The sequence below is a fragment of the Salvelinus alpinus genome, chromosome 23, assembly GCF_045679555.1.
Source record: "Salvelinus alpinus chromosome 23, SLU_Salpinus.1, whole genome shotgun sequence".
Lineage (NCBI taxonomy): Eukaryota > Metazoa > Chordata > Actinopteri > Salmoniformes > Salmonidae > Salvelinus > Salvelinus alpinus.
Genome location: NC_092108.1, coordinates 9258480 through 9273229, shown reverse-complemented (window position 1 = coordinate 9273229; position 14750 = coordinate 9258480).

Below are 14750 nucleotides of genomic sequence, written 5' to 3'. Positions count from 1 at the left end.
TTTTCTGCGCGCTAACTATACTGCCAACTCTATCCTGCCCTCTATACATAGTGACAAATTGTTTATCCAGATCTGCAATAGGCCAAATAACAATCATACCACACGTAAAATCATTGAAATCTGCATCAATTTTTGATATGGATCCACAAGAACACAGAGAAAAAAATGATAGGCAGCAGAGAGGCCAGGTTGAACAGTCCAAAATCTCCCATATTGATCTTGTTTAGGCAAATTGAATATACTATATAAAGGATGCCCCTCTTCACATTCCTCAAAATAGTAAGAAAAAAAATTATACAGTTAAAAAAATATTCACATTTATTTAGAGGAACCCAATTGAGGCAAGTGTCTCTTTTACAATGGTGCTCTGAGGACAAAAATTACAACAACAACAACAAAAAGACAAAAAATGACATGACAGCTATAAATACATTACAATAAGTTATAATAATCAATTGAAACAAATGCACATTTCAGTGAACTCATGTAACAATCCAGGTGTGATTTGTTTTGTAAAGTATTCCATAACTGTGATGCATTTAAAACTAAATGGTAGTTTATGATACCATTCCTACCAAGTGGAACGATACATAGGGTGTATCACTACAGACCCTGGTTTGATTCCAGGCTGTAATCACAACCGGCCGTTGATTGGGAGTCCCATAGGGCGCCACACAGTCAGCCCAGCGTGTGTGGCGCTGGAAGTGACCCGGAAGTGACCCGGAAGTGACCCGGGTTTCACTTCCTTGTCTTGCCGTTTGTTACATTGGTGTCAGAAGTGGGATGGCAGCCGTGTGGCCATTGGAACGCACGGCTCAGATGTGCTAGGATGGGCCTGAGTAGCCAAGTGGAGGGATAAACCCTAATGACGCTGGGCCGACTGTGTGGCGCCCTACGGGACTCCCAATCAGCGGCTGGTTGTGATTACAGCCTGGAATCAAACCAGGGTCTGTAGTGACACCTCTAGCACTGAGATGCAGTGTCTTAGACCGCTGCGCCCCTCAGGAGCACACTGAAAGTACTATGTCTTTTAAAGAACTAGGCTTGTAAACGTTATACAGCCGGGAGGGAGATGAGAGGCAAGCCAGCACAACAACAGGTGGAGTGTCAACATCCTTTATTTTGTAATTGTTTACCTTTTAGAAGAAGTATGGTGGGATATATGGGTACTGCCTGCTGAACTGTAATTACACATTACACATTACATAACGAGGATCAGGTGGAGAGACAGGGCTGGAAAGGTTTCTTCAGGTCAAACACAGGGTGACAGTGTTAGGAATGATGGATTTATGTATGTTACAAGCACACGTACGCAGACACACACACACACACACACACACACACACACACACACACACACACACACACACACACACACACACACACACACACACACACACACACACACACACACACACACACACACACACACACACACACACACACATACCATAGGAGGCTCCTGGAGGGAGGATGGCTCATAATAATGGCTGGAATGGAGTGAATGGAATGTCATCAAAAGACGAGGAATTCCATAATTGTGTAGCTGGTCTGTACTCAAAAAAGGAGATTCAAGGTTTCTTTTTAGTATTTATTTCGGTAGATAGACAAACGTTTCGTCCTCAGCCTTTGTCAGTGTCATCTGTGTTTGATTAGTTCAATACCGTTCAATGTATTATATTTCAGCCATTATTATGAGTGTGTCCTCCCCAATTAAGGTGCAACACGGCCACTTGTGACACACACACACACACACACACACACACACACACACACACACACACACACACACACACACACACACACACACACACACACACACACACACACACACACACACACACACACACACACACACACACACACACACACACACACACACACACACACACGCACACACTCAGGGTCACCTGGAAGTGTGTGTTTGTCTCCAGGTGAGGGTCACTCCAGCGTGTCAGTCGACATCAGAGAGGAGCAGCAGCAGAGTGACAGAGAGAGGTCAACCTACCAGGGATTATTAACAACCACTCTGTTAGATTAAGGGTCAGGATTCTGATTGTGTCCCAAATGGCACCCTGTTCCCTATATAATACACTACTGTTGACCAGGACCTGGATGGACAATGAAGTTCTATTCCATCCTACAGATGTGTGTTGACTATGCTTTACTCTAAACAGACGGTGAACTACTGGAGGATCCATAGTAATGTCAATGGAGGTATGGGACAATGAAAACAAAGCCTTCACATTCAACTACAGACAGTGTTAAAAGCCTGACAAGATGCTACGGTGTTACAGTTATAGGTGTTTGGAACCACATCTATATCTCTGTCTTTGGGAACAAGGTGGTTTGGGTGGGGTTGGCTATAAAGCCCTGGGCTGACAGGTGAACAGAGTAGTGGAATAGTTTTTAAATGTCTATTCGCTAAGGATCTGAGATAAACACACCCACTCACTGTAGTAGCCCAGACTAAACCAACATGCCTAATAATGATTTACACGTGTGACCCAGAAGAGTTTCAATTTCAAATCAAATGTTATTCCTCACATGGACTAACAGTGAAATGCTTATTTACGGGCCCTTACGCAGAGAGAAAGAACGGGCCCTTACGCACAGAGAAAGAACATAGAGAAATAATAGAAAAGTTATTAAACACGTATTAATAAAATACAACGGGTACCAGTACCAAGTCGATGTGTAAGGTAATTGAGGTTAGATATGTACATATAACTAGGAATAAAATGACAGATAGTAAACAGTAACAACAGTTTATGTGATGAGTCAAAAAAGTGCAAAAAGCATCAATGCAGATAGTCCGGGTAGATATTTGGTTAACTATTTAACTAGAGGTCCTGATATAGAGGTCCTGGATGGCAGGGAGCTCGGCCCCAGTGATGTACTGGTCCGTCCACATCACACTCTGGTATAGAGGTCCTGGATGGCAGGGAGCTCGGCCCCAGTGACGTACTGGTCCGTCCACATCACACTCTGGTATAGAGGTCCTGGATGGCAGGGAGCTCTGCCCCAGTGACGTACTGGTCCGTCCACATCACACTCTGGTATAGAGGTCCTGGATGGCAGGGAGCTCGGCCCCAGTGATGTACTGGTCCGTCCACATCACACTCTGATATAGAGGTCCTGGATGGCAGGGAGCTCTGCCCCAGTGATGTACTGGGCTGTCCACATCACACTCTGATATAGAGGTCCTGGATGGCAGGGAGCTCTGCCCCAGTGATGTACTGGTCCGTCCACATCACACTCTGATATAGAGGTCCTGGATGGCAGGGAGCTCTGCCCCAGTGACGTACTGGTCCGTCCACATCACACTCTGGTATAGAGGTCCTGGATGGCAGGGAGCTCTGTCCCAGTGATGTACTGGTCCGTCCACATCACACTCTGGTATAGAGGTCCTGGATGGCAGGGAGCTCGGCCCCAGTGATGTACTGGTCCGTCCACATCACACTCTGATATAGAGGTCCTGGATGGCAGGGAGCTCTGCCCCAGTGATGTACTGGGCCGTCCACATCACACTCTGATATAGAGGTCCTGGATGGCAGGGAGCTCTGTCCCAGTGACGTACTGGGCCGTCCACATCACACTCTGGTATAGAGGTCCTGGATGGCAGGGAGCTCGGCCCCAGTGACGTACTGGGCCGTCCACATCACACTCCCTGAGGGGGAAGAGGAGTTGTTGACGTGCCCTCAGTCTCAATCCACCACATCCTCTGATGGCGTCCTTTAAGTCTGGACCTTTAAGTCTGGACCTTTAAGTCGGCAGTGAAAGGTGGCAGAGCTGCAGCGCTGTTTGTCAGACCAGGAAACATCCCAAAAATCTTCTTCTCACGAAAACGCCTGTAGCGCCCAAACGGTTTGGCCTTGGTATGACCATCTTAAAACAATTCCAGCTTAAAACGATTCTTCTTATACACTATATATACTAAATTATTTGGACACCCCTTCAAACTTAGTGGATTCGGCTATTTCAGCCCCACCCGTTGCTGACAGGTGTATAAAATCGAGCACACAGCCATGCAATCTCTATAGACAAACATTGGCAGTTGAATGGCCTTACTGAAGAGCTCCGTGACGTTCAACGTGGTAATGTCAGTTTATTAAAACATTTGTCCTGCTAGAGCTGCCCCGGTCAACTGTAAGTGCTGTTATTGTGAAGTGGAAACCTCTAGGAGCAACAAAGTGGTCGGCCACACGAGCTCACAGAACGGGACTGCCGAGTGCTGAAGTGCAAGGCGCGTAAAAATTGTCTGTCGTCGGTTGCAACACTCACTACCGGTTCGAATCTTGGAGCCAACAAGGTTAAAAAGCTGTCATGGTGCCCTTAAGCAAGGCATCTAACCCCAATTTCTATAGGGGCGCTGGACAATGGTGAGCCTGGCCCTGACCACACTGCCTGCGGGTGACACAGGGAGTGTTGGGATATGCAAGAAACACATTTCGATTAGACAGATGTACAAGAAACACCAACAGGTGTGTAACTGGACAAATATAAGCACCAACCCAAATTATAAACAACACCCCAAAAAATGATTTAGTGTAACACCACAGGTGTTCATTTCATACACTGAGAAAGTGTAACAGCGTCAGCACTAAGCAACGTGAGTCCAGTTAACTCTCTGAATCAAGTGCTATGCGTTACTCTGTAGATGCGGTGTATTACTCTCCAGTAGAGCTATGCTAACACCACAACCCAGTTCCTTTGAACACTTTTAAGAGTTAAACGGGGAACACCGAGACTGAGTTACACCTTTAATAACACTTTGAAAAAGTGTTATTTTAACACCAGTACAGTGGGACTGAAAATAGTGTACGTTTGACACTTTCACAGTTAAATGTACACAATTGATTTTGTTGTATTGTCTTGTATTGAAACCCGGCCACAGTATATGATCAGCTGCTGCAGGTGATTGAGCACACTCAGTATAGATATCCCATACAGTGTGTTGTAAACCTAAGGGCTGCTTGCCCCAGTTGGGTGTAAAAACAAAAAGTACATCTTAAATGCTAGGTTGTTCGTAGCTAAGTCCGACTTTGTGATCAGCATTTATACCTGTTGCACCAAACCAATAATAAGACTAGTCTTAGCTAAGTCCGACTTTGTGATCAGCATTTATACCTGTTGCACCAAACCAATAATAAGACTAGTCTTAGCTAAGTCCGACTTTGTGATCAGCATTTATACCTGTTGCACCAAACCAATAATAAGACTAGTCTTAGCTAAGTCCGACTTTGTGATCAGCATTTATACCTGTTGCACCAAACCAATAATAAGACTAGTCTTAGCTAAGTCCGACCTTGTGATCAGCATTTATACCTGTTGCACCAAACCAATAATAAGACTAGTCTTAGCTAAGTCCAGCGTAAGCAATACACACTCATCCGATGTTATGCCTCATAACGACGCATGGATTCATCAAGAATTAGCCTACTATGAGAATAAATATCACTGAATGATGAAAATATTACAATAATAGGCTAAAACAATTGAAGGCATGTATAAAATTGTTGCTTACTGAAACTCCCAATGTCATCCAATCTTTATAGCTTAATTACTGTAAAGCAATAGCCATGTGTGGTCAACTAGATGATAATTCCACACCTTTTTATTGGGACACTGCCATTGGCTGCTTTGAGATAATTCCATGGGTACAATTCCATGGGTATAATTCCATGGGAAAATGTCAGAATTTTGTTTTGACTGAATCTCAGTCAATTTGGTTACAATTAGGCTGGGAAATGTTTTCTAAAGTTGAGGTGAGAGCTCATGATCATTAGTTTGATCATCTAGGACTGATCATCAGAACGTTTTGATGTTCCAGCCTATAGTGGATTATTGTGCTCTTCTCCCGACCAAAAGCCTGTGACTTGTCTGATAATCTATCAATGTGATTGTGCTTCACTAAATCTCCATATGTATAGTCCTACAGATGCAGGATCTTAATTTGATCACTCTTTTTTGTTGCTGAGAATTTTCCTAATGAGGAATGTATCAACTCCTACAAAAAAAAGCCCATTAATTACAATCCACATAATAAGTCACGTTTCCTGTTGCTGCAGGAAAATATTTCAGCTGTAGCAAACTGGCTCAAGTTAATTGATCTCTGGCTGGGTAAATAAGTGGAGGTGCAGGTCATTTCAAATCAGATCAAATCCAATTTTGCGCCGAATACAACAGGTGTAATGCTTAATTACAAGCCCTATTCGTTTATATACTTTTATATTAGTTTGCTCATCTATCAGAGCATGTTATATACAATACATTATGCTATGTCATATAATACATGTCATAATTAATACATTACAATGTAGCCTAAATCAGTAAGTGTATTATTTTTATGTTGACTGGTACATACACTGAAGAAAAGAAGGTCCTTAAAATGCTTCTTCCTCAGCTCTTATTGTTCCTCTGAATCTGGGGTTCTTGACGAGGCATCTACGGTTCTTCATAGCACACATGAACATGGCCAGTGATAACTAGTGTTGACTTTTCAGTGTAACATTTCTAGAGTTGATTCAGGAGTTCATTTTAACACTGTAAATAGTTTAATCAACAATCATTGCGTGTAAAAAAAAATAACCACGGTGTTGGTGTTAATAAGATAAGTTTAACCAAAACCACATCCATCATTATCATATTTCCCAGCATGCTCTATTGCAGGTTGATATTTTTTTAGAATTCTTTGATTAATTAATCTCATGCTACTTAATACATGAAGCTATTCCAATCTGTTACTTGGACTTATTTCACTCGTTACTGAAATGGTTGTTCCAGTTAAGTTTCCTAACCCTGACAATCCATTGTTGGATATCCCATCAAATATTGGATATCCCAACTCTGGCTTGATTCCAATAGAAATTACACATCACTTTGCAAGCCAATATAATGTGACTTGGAACCCTGATGTGGCCTGTAAACTATGAGTTTCAGGCCACTATTACGGTAAAACTAGGCACTCAAAATAAGGCCTTATGAAATATGCATTTTATTGTCGTAAAAACTTTTTTTATTTTAATGATAGCAAATTTATTTAGGACCTAGTGGTGAAGGCCACATGACTGAAAAGTAATGAATGCAACAGTCATGTCTCTGTCACTAGGAAACACAGTCATGGGTGGTACTGGTAACTCTCAAATTCACTCGAAAGGCACCGTAGAAAATATGCAAATACGCACATTTTATGTCGGAAGTAGAGTTACGACCCACTTCAGACCAACTGGTGCAACCAATCCAGGTGTGTACGGCTTAATTAAAAACATGTTGTTAAGGCAACCTGTTGTTACAATAACACTGATACAGTATGTCATGATGACTCTACACAACCTGCTGTTACAGTGCAGTGCCATTGATATGTCATGATGACGCTACACAACGGTGCAGGTGTTTCAAGATTGCTTTGTGCCTCCCGGCCGGTGACGCTATTAAATCAAGGGGCCGATTCCTACCACGCCTTTCCTACGCACTTCTCAGTAGTTGGTATTCGAGACTTATCTTATGCAGGTGCTTAACAGACTTTGCAGGCATGGTTCCCTTGAGCGTCCAGAATACGTTTAATGCAAGCTCTGAAAACCCTCCCACTTGCTGGCCAATTTATTTTTTCGTGGAGTTTTCATTCAATAGGGTTTTCAGAACATTTATCTTTTGCCATCCCTTTAAATACGGTGTACCTTTAATTGGAATTTTCTGAACAGACTCACTAGGATATACGGAGAGAACAGTTCAGAATGTTAGGGATCAATAACAGAAAACCATCTAAATATATTCATATTTGTCTCCGTTTTAGCACCAACAGGTAGAATTGAAAATACTCTGATCTTGTAGATTTCTTTAGGCACATTTTAGGGTTAGGAAAGTATGTATGAATCGTAAGAAAAAAAATGTTTTTGGAAAGCCTTTACGCAAAAAATATATTGATCAATCAAAAAATACAGTGGTTTTCTCCAACCACGCAAATTACAAGGACGCACAATTCTGAATCACGGCACAGCTAATGGACACTGTGGACAATACATGTCATGTCGATGTAGACATCCTCTGGCTGTGGTTCAATGTGGAGTAGTAATGTAGCCATCCTCTGGCTGTGGTTCAATGTGGAGTAGTAATATAGCCATCCTCTGGCTGTGGTTCAATGTGGAGTAGTAATATAGCCATCCTCTGGCTGTGGTTCAATGTGGAGTAGTAATATAGCCATCCTCTGGCTGTGGTTCAATGTGGAGTAGTAATATAGCCATCCTCTGGCTGTGGTTCAATGTACAGTAGTAATGTAGCCATCCTCTGGCTGTGGTTCATTATCCATATGACTGGTTACACATTGGTCACCAGGGATCATAAGGAATAAGAATCTAAATTCATCCAAAACAATTGCTATGTTTATTTACAATCTCCTCCAAACTGAGTAATAATTTTACCTAGCTCTTATCAATAGCTATGGAAAATGTTGTTATTTCCATCATAAAATAGAAAGTAGATGCTTTTTCCACTTGGAACCGGCAGGTTCACTCTGTCTTATTAGTGGTTTCTTTGCACGTTTACAGTGGTGGAATTATGAGGGAATTAAGAATATATCATATCTGTTGACACACCTCCTCCACACCTTCATTTCTTAGATCTCCACCCCCCAAAAGGAATAACGGGGGAATAGCACGCTGTTCTCATGCTTAAGTTCAAGGTCAGAATACGCATAGAGAGAAGTGCATGAAAAGGGAATTACATTCCATTTACTCACGCTTAACTCGGGTTGGAATCGGAGCCTATGGGATTATGGTGTGAGGTTTCAATGTATGATTACTTTGTGCCTTCCGGGCCACTTTCAAAGCAATTATTTTGTTCACCTCCTGAATAGAGTACAGGTTTGAAATGGATCTTCTGTGTACTGTGTACTGTAATGGCAGTGTGATGATGTGTACAGTACTGTGTACTATGTAATGACACTGTGATGATGTGTACAGTACTGTGTACTATGTAATGACAGTGTGATGATGTGTACAGTACTGTGTACTATGTAATGGCAGTGTGATGATGTGTACAGTACTGTGTACTATGTAATGACAGTGTGATGATGTGTACAGTACTGTGTACTATGTAATGACAGTGTGATGATGTGTACAGTACTGTGTACTATGTAATGACACTGTGATGATGTATACAGTACTGTGTACTATGTAATGACACTGTGATGATGTGTACAGTACTGTGTACTGTAATGGCAGTGTGATGATGTGTACAGTACTGTGTACTATGTAATGACAGTGTGATGATGTGTACAGTACTGTGTACTATGTAATGGCAGTGTGATGATGTGTACAGTACTGTGTACTATGTAATGACACTGTGATGATGTGTACAGTACTGTGTACTATGTAATGACAGTGTGATGATGTGTACAGTACTGTGTACTATGTAATGACAGTGTGATGATGTGTACAGTACTGTGTACTATGTAATGACAGTGTGATGATGTGTACAGTACTGTGTACTATGTAATGACAGTGTGATGATGTGTACAGTACTGTATAGTATGTAATGACAGTGTGATGATGTGTACAGTACTGTGTACTATGTAATGACAGTGTGATGATGTGTACAGTACTGTGTACTATGTAATGACAGTGTGATGATGTGTACAGTACTGTGTACTATGTAATGACAGTGTGATGATGTGTACAGTACTGTGTACTATGTAATGACAGTGTGATGATGAAGTAAACTAACACACAGGTACTGTAGAGGTCTTGAACCCTTTGACTCCTATCACAGATCAGTTATTTTAGATCTAACAGGTTTAGCTGGAATTCAACAGGGAGCCTCCCCTCAACCTCTCCCTGTACTTCTACTTCTCCTTCTCTTCCCTCAACCTCAACCTCTCCTCAACCTCTTCTCACCTCCCCTCAACCTTTCCCCTCAACCACTTCCCACCTCCCCTCAACCTGTCCCCTCAACCTCTTCCCACCTCCCCTCAACCTCTCCCCTCAATCACTTCTCACCTCCCCATTAACCTCTCCCCTCAATCACTTCTCACCTCCCCATTAACCTCTCCCCTCAACCTCTTCGCACCTCCCATCAACCTTTCCCCTCAACCACTTCCCACCTCCCCTCAACCTCTCCCCTCAATCTCTTCTCACCTCCCCATTAACCTCTCCCCTCAATCTCTTCTCACCTCCCCATCAACCTGTCCCCTCAACCTCTTCTCACCTCCCCTCAACCTCTCCCCTCAATCTCTTCTCACCTCCCCATCAACCTTTCCCCTCAACCACTTCCCACCTCCCCTCAACCTCTCCCCTCAATCTCTTCTCACCTCCCCATCAACCTCTCCCCTCAATCTCTTCTCACCTCCCCATTAACCTCTCCCCTCAATCTCTTCTCACCTCCCCGTCAACCTCTCCCCTCAACCTCTTCTCACCTCCCCTCAACCTCTCCCCTCAATCTCTTCTCACCTCCCCCATCAACCTTTCCACTCAACCTCTTCTCACCTCCCCCATCAACCTCTCCCTCCTCTAATTCTCCTCTCCCCTCAATCTCTCCCCTCAACCTTTTCTCACCTCCCCCATCAACCTCTCCCCTCAACCTCTTATCACCTCTCCTTCTCCTTCCCCATCAACTTCTCCCCTCCATCTCTCCTCACCTCCCCCACCAACCTCTCCCCTCAACCTCTCCTTCTCCTTCCCCATCATTCTCCCCTCAACCTCTCCTCACCTCACCCATCAACCTCTCCCCTCAACCTCTCCTTCTCCTTCCCCATCAAACTCTCTCCTCAACCTCTCCCCTCCTCTCCTTCTCCTCCCCTCAACCTCTCCCCTCCTCTCCTTCTCCTCCCCATAGACCTCTCCCCTCAACCTATTCCCACCTCTCCCCATCAACCTCTCCCCTCAACCTCTCCCCTTCTCCCCCATAGACCTCTCCCCTCAACCTCTTCTCTCCTCTCCCCATCAACCTCTCCCCTCCTCTCCTTCTCCTCCCCATCAACCTCTTCCCTTAACCTCTCCCTCCTCCCCTTCTCCTCCCCATAGACCTCTCCCCTCAATCTCTCCCCTCCTCCTCCCCCATAGAACCCTCAACCTCTCCCCTCCTCCACCATAGACCCCTCAACCTCTCCCCTCCTCTCCTCCTCCTCCCCATCAACCTCCTCCCTTAACCTCTCCCCTCCTCCCCTTCACCTTCGCCATAGACCTCTCCCCACAACCTCTCCCCTCCTCCCCTTCTCCTCCCCCATAGACCCCTCAACCTCTCCCCTTCTCTCCTTCCCCTCCCCATCAAACTCTCCCCTCAACCTCTCCTTCTCCTTCCCCATTGACCTCTCCCCTCAACCTCTCCCCTCCTCTCCTTCTCCTCCCCATCAAACTCTCCCCACCTACCCTTCTCCTCCCCCATAGACCTCTCCCTCAAACCTTTCCTCACCTCCCCCATCAAACTCTCCCCTCCTCTCCTTCTCCTCCCCATCAACCTCTCCCCTCAACCTCTCTTCACCCTCCCCCCCCAATACTCCACCCCCATCCTCTCCTTCTCCTCTCCTCCTCTCCCCCTCTCCTCTGCTCTTCTTAGGTTGTTTCAGGTAAAAAGGCTTCAGGCCCCCAGCCGCAGTCCAGACATCTAGCATGTTCACTGAAGCCTCCATGATATATTTTGTGAAGTTTTGTGAAGGAGTTTTTTTTAGGTATTTTGAGTCCTGTGTTGTGAAGGTGTCCAGGGTCTACTTTCCAAATGGTACCCTTTGGCATATATAGTGCACTACTTTTGACCTATTGAGCAATCAAAAGTGTTGCACTATGTAGGGAACATGTTGCCATTCAGGAAGTAGCCTTGTAATGTTGTGATCCCTTCTTCTTTTAATATAACTGCTTGTCACATGATGTACTGTATGTATGTCAAAATGTCATGTGACTAGTTTTAAATTGATATTTAACTAGGCAAGTCAGTTAATAGGAACAAATTCTTATTTACAATGATGGCCTTCCCCCGGCTAAACCCTAATGTCGCTGGGTCAATTGTGTGCCGCCCTATGGGAGTCCCAATCACAGCCGGGTTTTGATACAGCCTGGAATTGAACCGGGGTCTGTAGTGACACCTCTAGCACTGAGATGCTGTGCCTTAGAAGACTGCGCCACTCGGTTCTTTTCTGGGAAGGTGTGAAGGTGCTACATCTGGGGGGATTCCATTCATGGATTTCAGGGGCGCAACTTTGGTTTTAGAAGTGTGGGGGGGGACATTACTTTTTATTTATTTATTCAATCCAGTCGGATAAACACTCCAAACAGCCTACCTGTCCGCTCTGGGGGGGGGGGGTGTATTAGACTGTTGACTCAACGGAAATGTACGCTGACAACAGGGACCGGCGCAGGTCTGTTGCTGACATTTTAACCAGTTCTACAGTGCTACTTTTGTAGTGGCCCCCCCAAGGAGGAGAAAGTATTGCTTGCCGGACCCTGACATCAGCGGGACCTTCGAGATTTACATTTAGTCATTTAGCAGACACTCCTATTCACAGCGACTTACCGTTCATATAGTATTTGTTAACTGTAGCCCGTCTCTGGTCCACCAGTCGATAGCGATTGAGTCTGGGGCTGAGGTTAGATGGTCGCTGGTATAAAAACGGTTTAGAAACCATGGACTAGACGAAGCTCATGTAACAGAGGAGCAGTGGGAGTCTTGCAGTGTTATGAGTGTGTGAATGACAAAGTTCCATTGTTTGCTGGCATTGTGTTACCTGGGAATGAGGACGACAGGAAACTTAGCCTTTTGTTCAACTCTCTGTTTGTATTAGACCACCAAAACCAGTGAGAGGTGAGCAACACAACACACACACACACACACACGCACGCACGCACGCACGCACGCACGCACGCACGCACGCACGCACACACACACACACACACACACACACACACACACACACACACACACACACACACACACACACACACACAAAGAGTTTACGTCATACATAAGGGACAGGAAACTTCAAAGAGCACTTTGTCCAGGTTTCCTGGGTCGATTGTTAACAACAATGGCTGCCGTCATGAATATACACGTGTTTATAATTTGACGTTTCAAGATAGTTTTGTTTATCTATTTCATGTGTTCCAAGGTAACGACTGTTAGGTTTGAGGGAGGGATGAAACGATGGAGTGGGGGAGGGAGTGAAGATTAGAGAGGAATGAAGGGACAACCATGAGATAATAGAACACAGCGGAAGCATCTAGAAGTCTATAGAACAACATGGCTATACATCGAAACCCACCATAGAGAACAGAATCCAGGAGAGATGACATCATGGCTGACTGTTGTGTTCTGTATCCCTCTATTCTGGACGACACAATATCATGTTACTAAACCCAGGGTTCATAACCGGCCTGCTCTAACCCAGGGTTCATGACCGGCCTGCTCTAACCCAGGGTTCATGACCGGCCTGCTCTAACCCAGAGTTCATAACCGGCCTGCTCTAACCCAGAGTTCATGACCGGCCTGCTCTATCCCAGGGTTCATAACCGGCCTGCTCTAACCCAGGGCTCATAACCGGCCTGCTCTAACCCAGGGTTCATGACCGGCCTGCTCTAACCCAGGGTTCATGACCGGCCTGCTCTAACCCAGAGTTCATAACCGGCCTGCTCTAACCCAGAGTTCATGACCGGCCTGCTCTATCCCAGAGTTCATAACCGGCCTGCTCTAACCCAGGGTTCATAACCGGCCTGCTCTAACCCAGGGCTCATAACCGGCCTGCTCTAACCCAGGGTTCATAACCGGCCTGCTCTAACCCAGGGTTCATAACCGGCCTGCTCTAACCCAGGGTTCATAACCGGCCTGCTCTAACCCAGGGCTCATGACCGGCCTGCTCTAACCCAGGGTTCATGACCGGCCTGCTCTAACCCAGGGCTCATGACCGGCCTGCTCTAACCCAGGGTTCATGACCGGCCTGCTCTAACCCAGGGCTCATGACCGGCCTGCTCTAACCCAGGGTTCATGACCGGCCTGCTCTAACCCAGGGTTCATGACCGGCCTGCTCTAACCCAGGGTTCATGACCGGCCTGCTCTAACCCAGGGCTCATGACCAGCCTGCTCTAACCCAGGGTTCATGACCGGCCTGCTCTAACCCAGGGCTCATAACCGGCCTGCTCTAACCCAGGGCTCATAACCGGCCTGCTCTAACCCAGGGCTCATAACCGGCCTGCTCTATCCCAGGGTTCATGACCGGCCTGCTCTAACCCAGGGTTTATAACCGGCCTGCTCTAACCCAGGGCTCATAACCGGCCTGCTCTAACCCAGGGCTCATAACCAGCCTGCTCTAACCCAGGGTTCATGACCGGCCTGCTCTAACCCAGGGTTCATAACCGGCCTGCTCTAACCCAGGGCTCATAACCGGCCTGCTCTAACCCAGGGTTCATGACCGGCCTGCTCTAACCCAGGGCTCATAACCGGCCTGCTCTAACCCAGGGCTCATGACCGGCCTGCTCTAACCCAGGGCTCATAACCGGCCTGCTCTAACCCAGGGTTCATGACCGGCCTGCTCTAACCCAGGGTTCATAACCGGCCTGCTCTAACCCAGGGTTCATAACCGGCCTGCTCTAACCCAGGGCTCATAACCGGCCTGCTCTAACCCAGGGTTCATGACCGGCCTGCTCTAACCCAGGGTTCATAACCGGCCTGCTCTAACCCAGGGTTCATGACCGGCCTGCTCTATCCCAGGGTTCATGACCGGCCTGCTCTAACCCAGGGTTCATGACCGGCCTGCTCTAACCCAGGGTTCA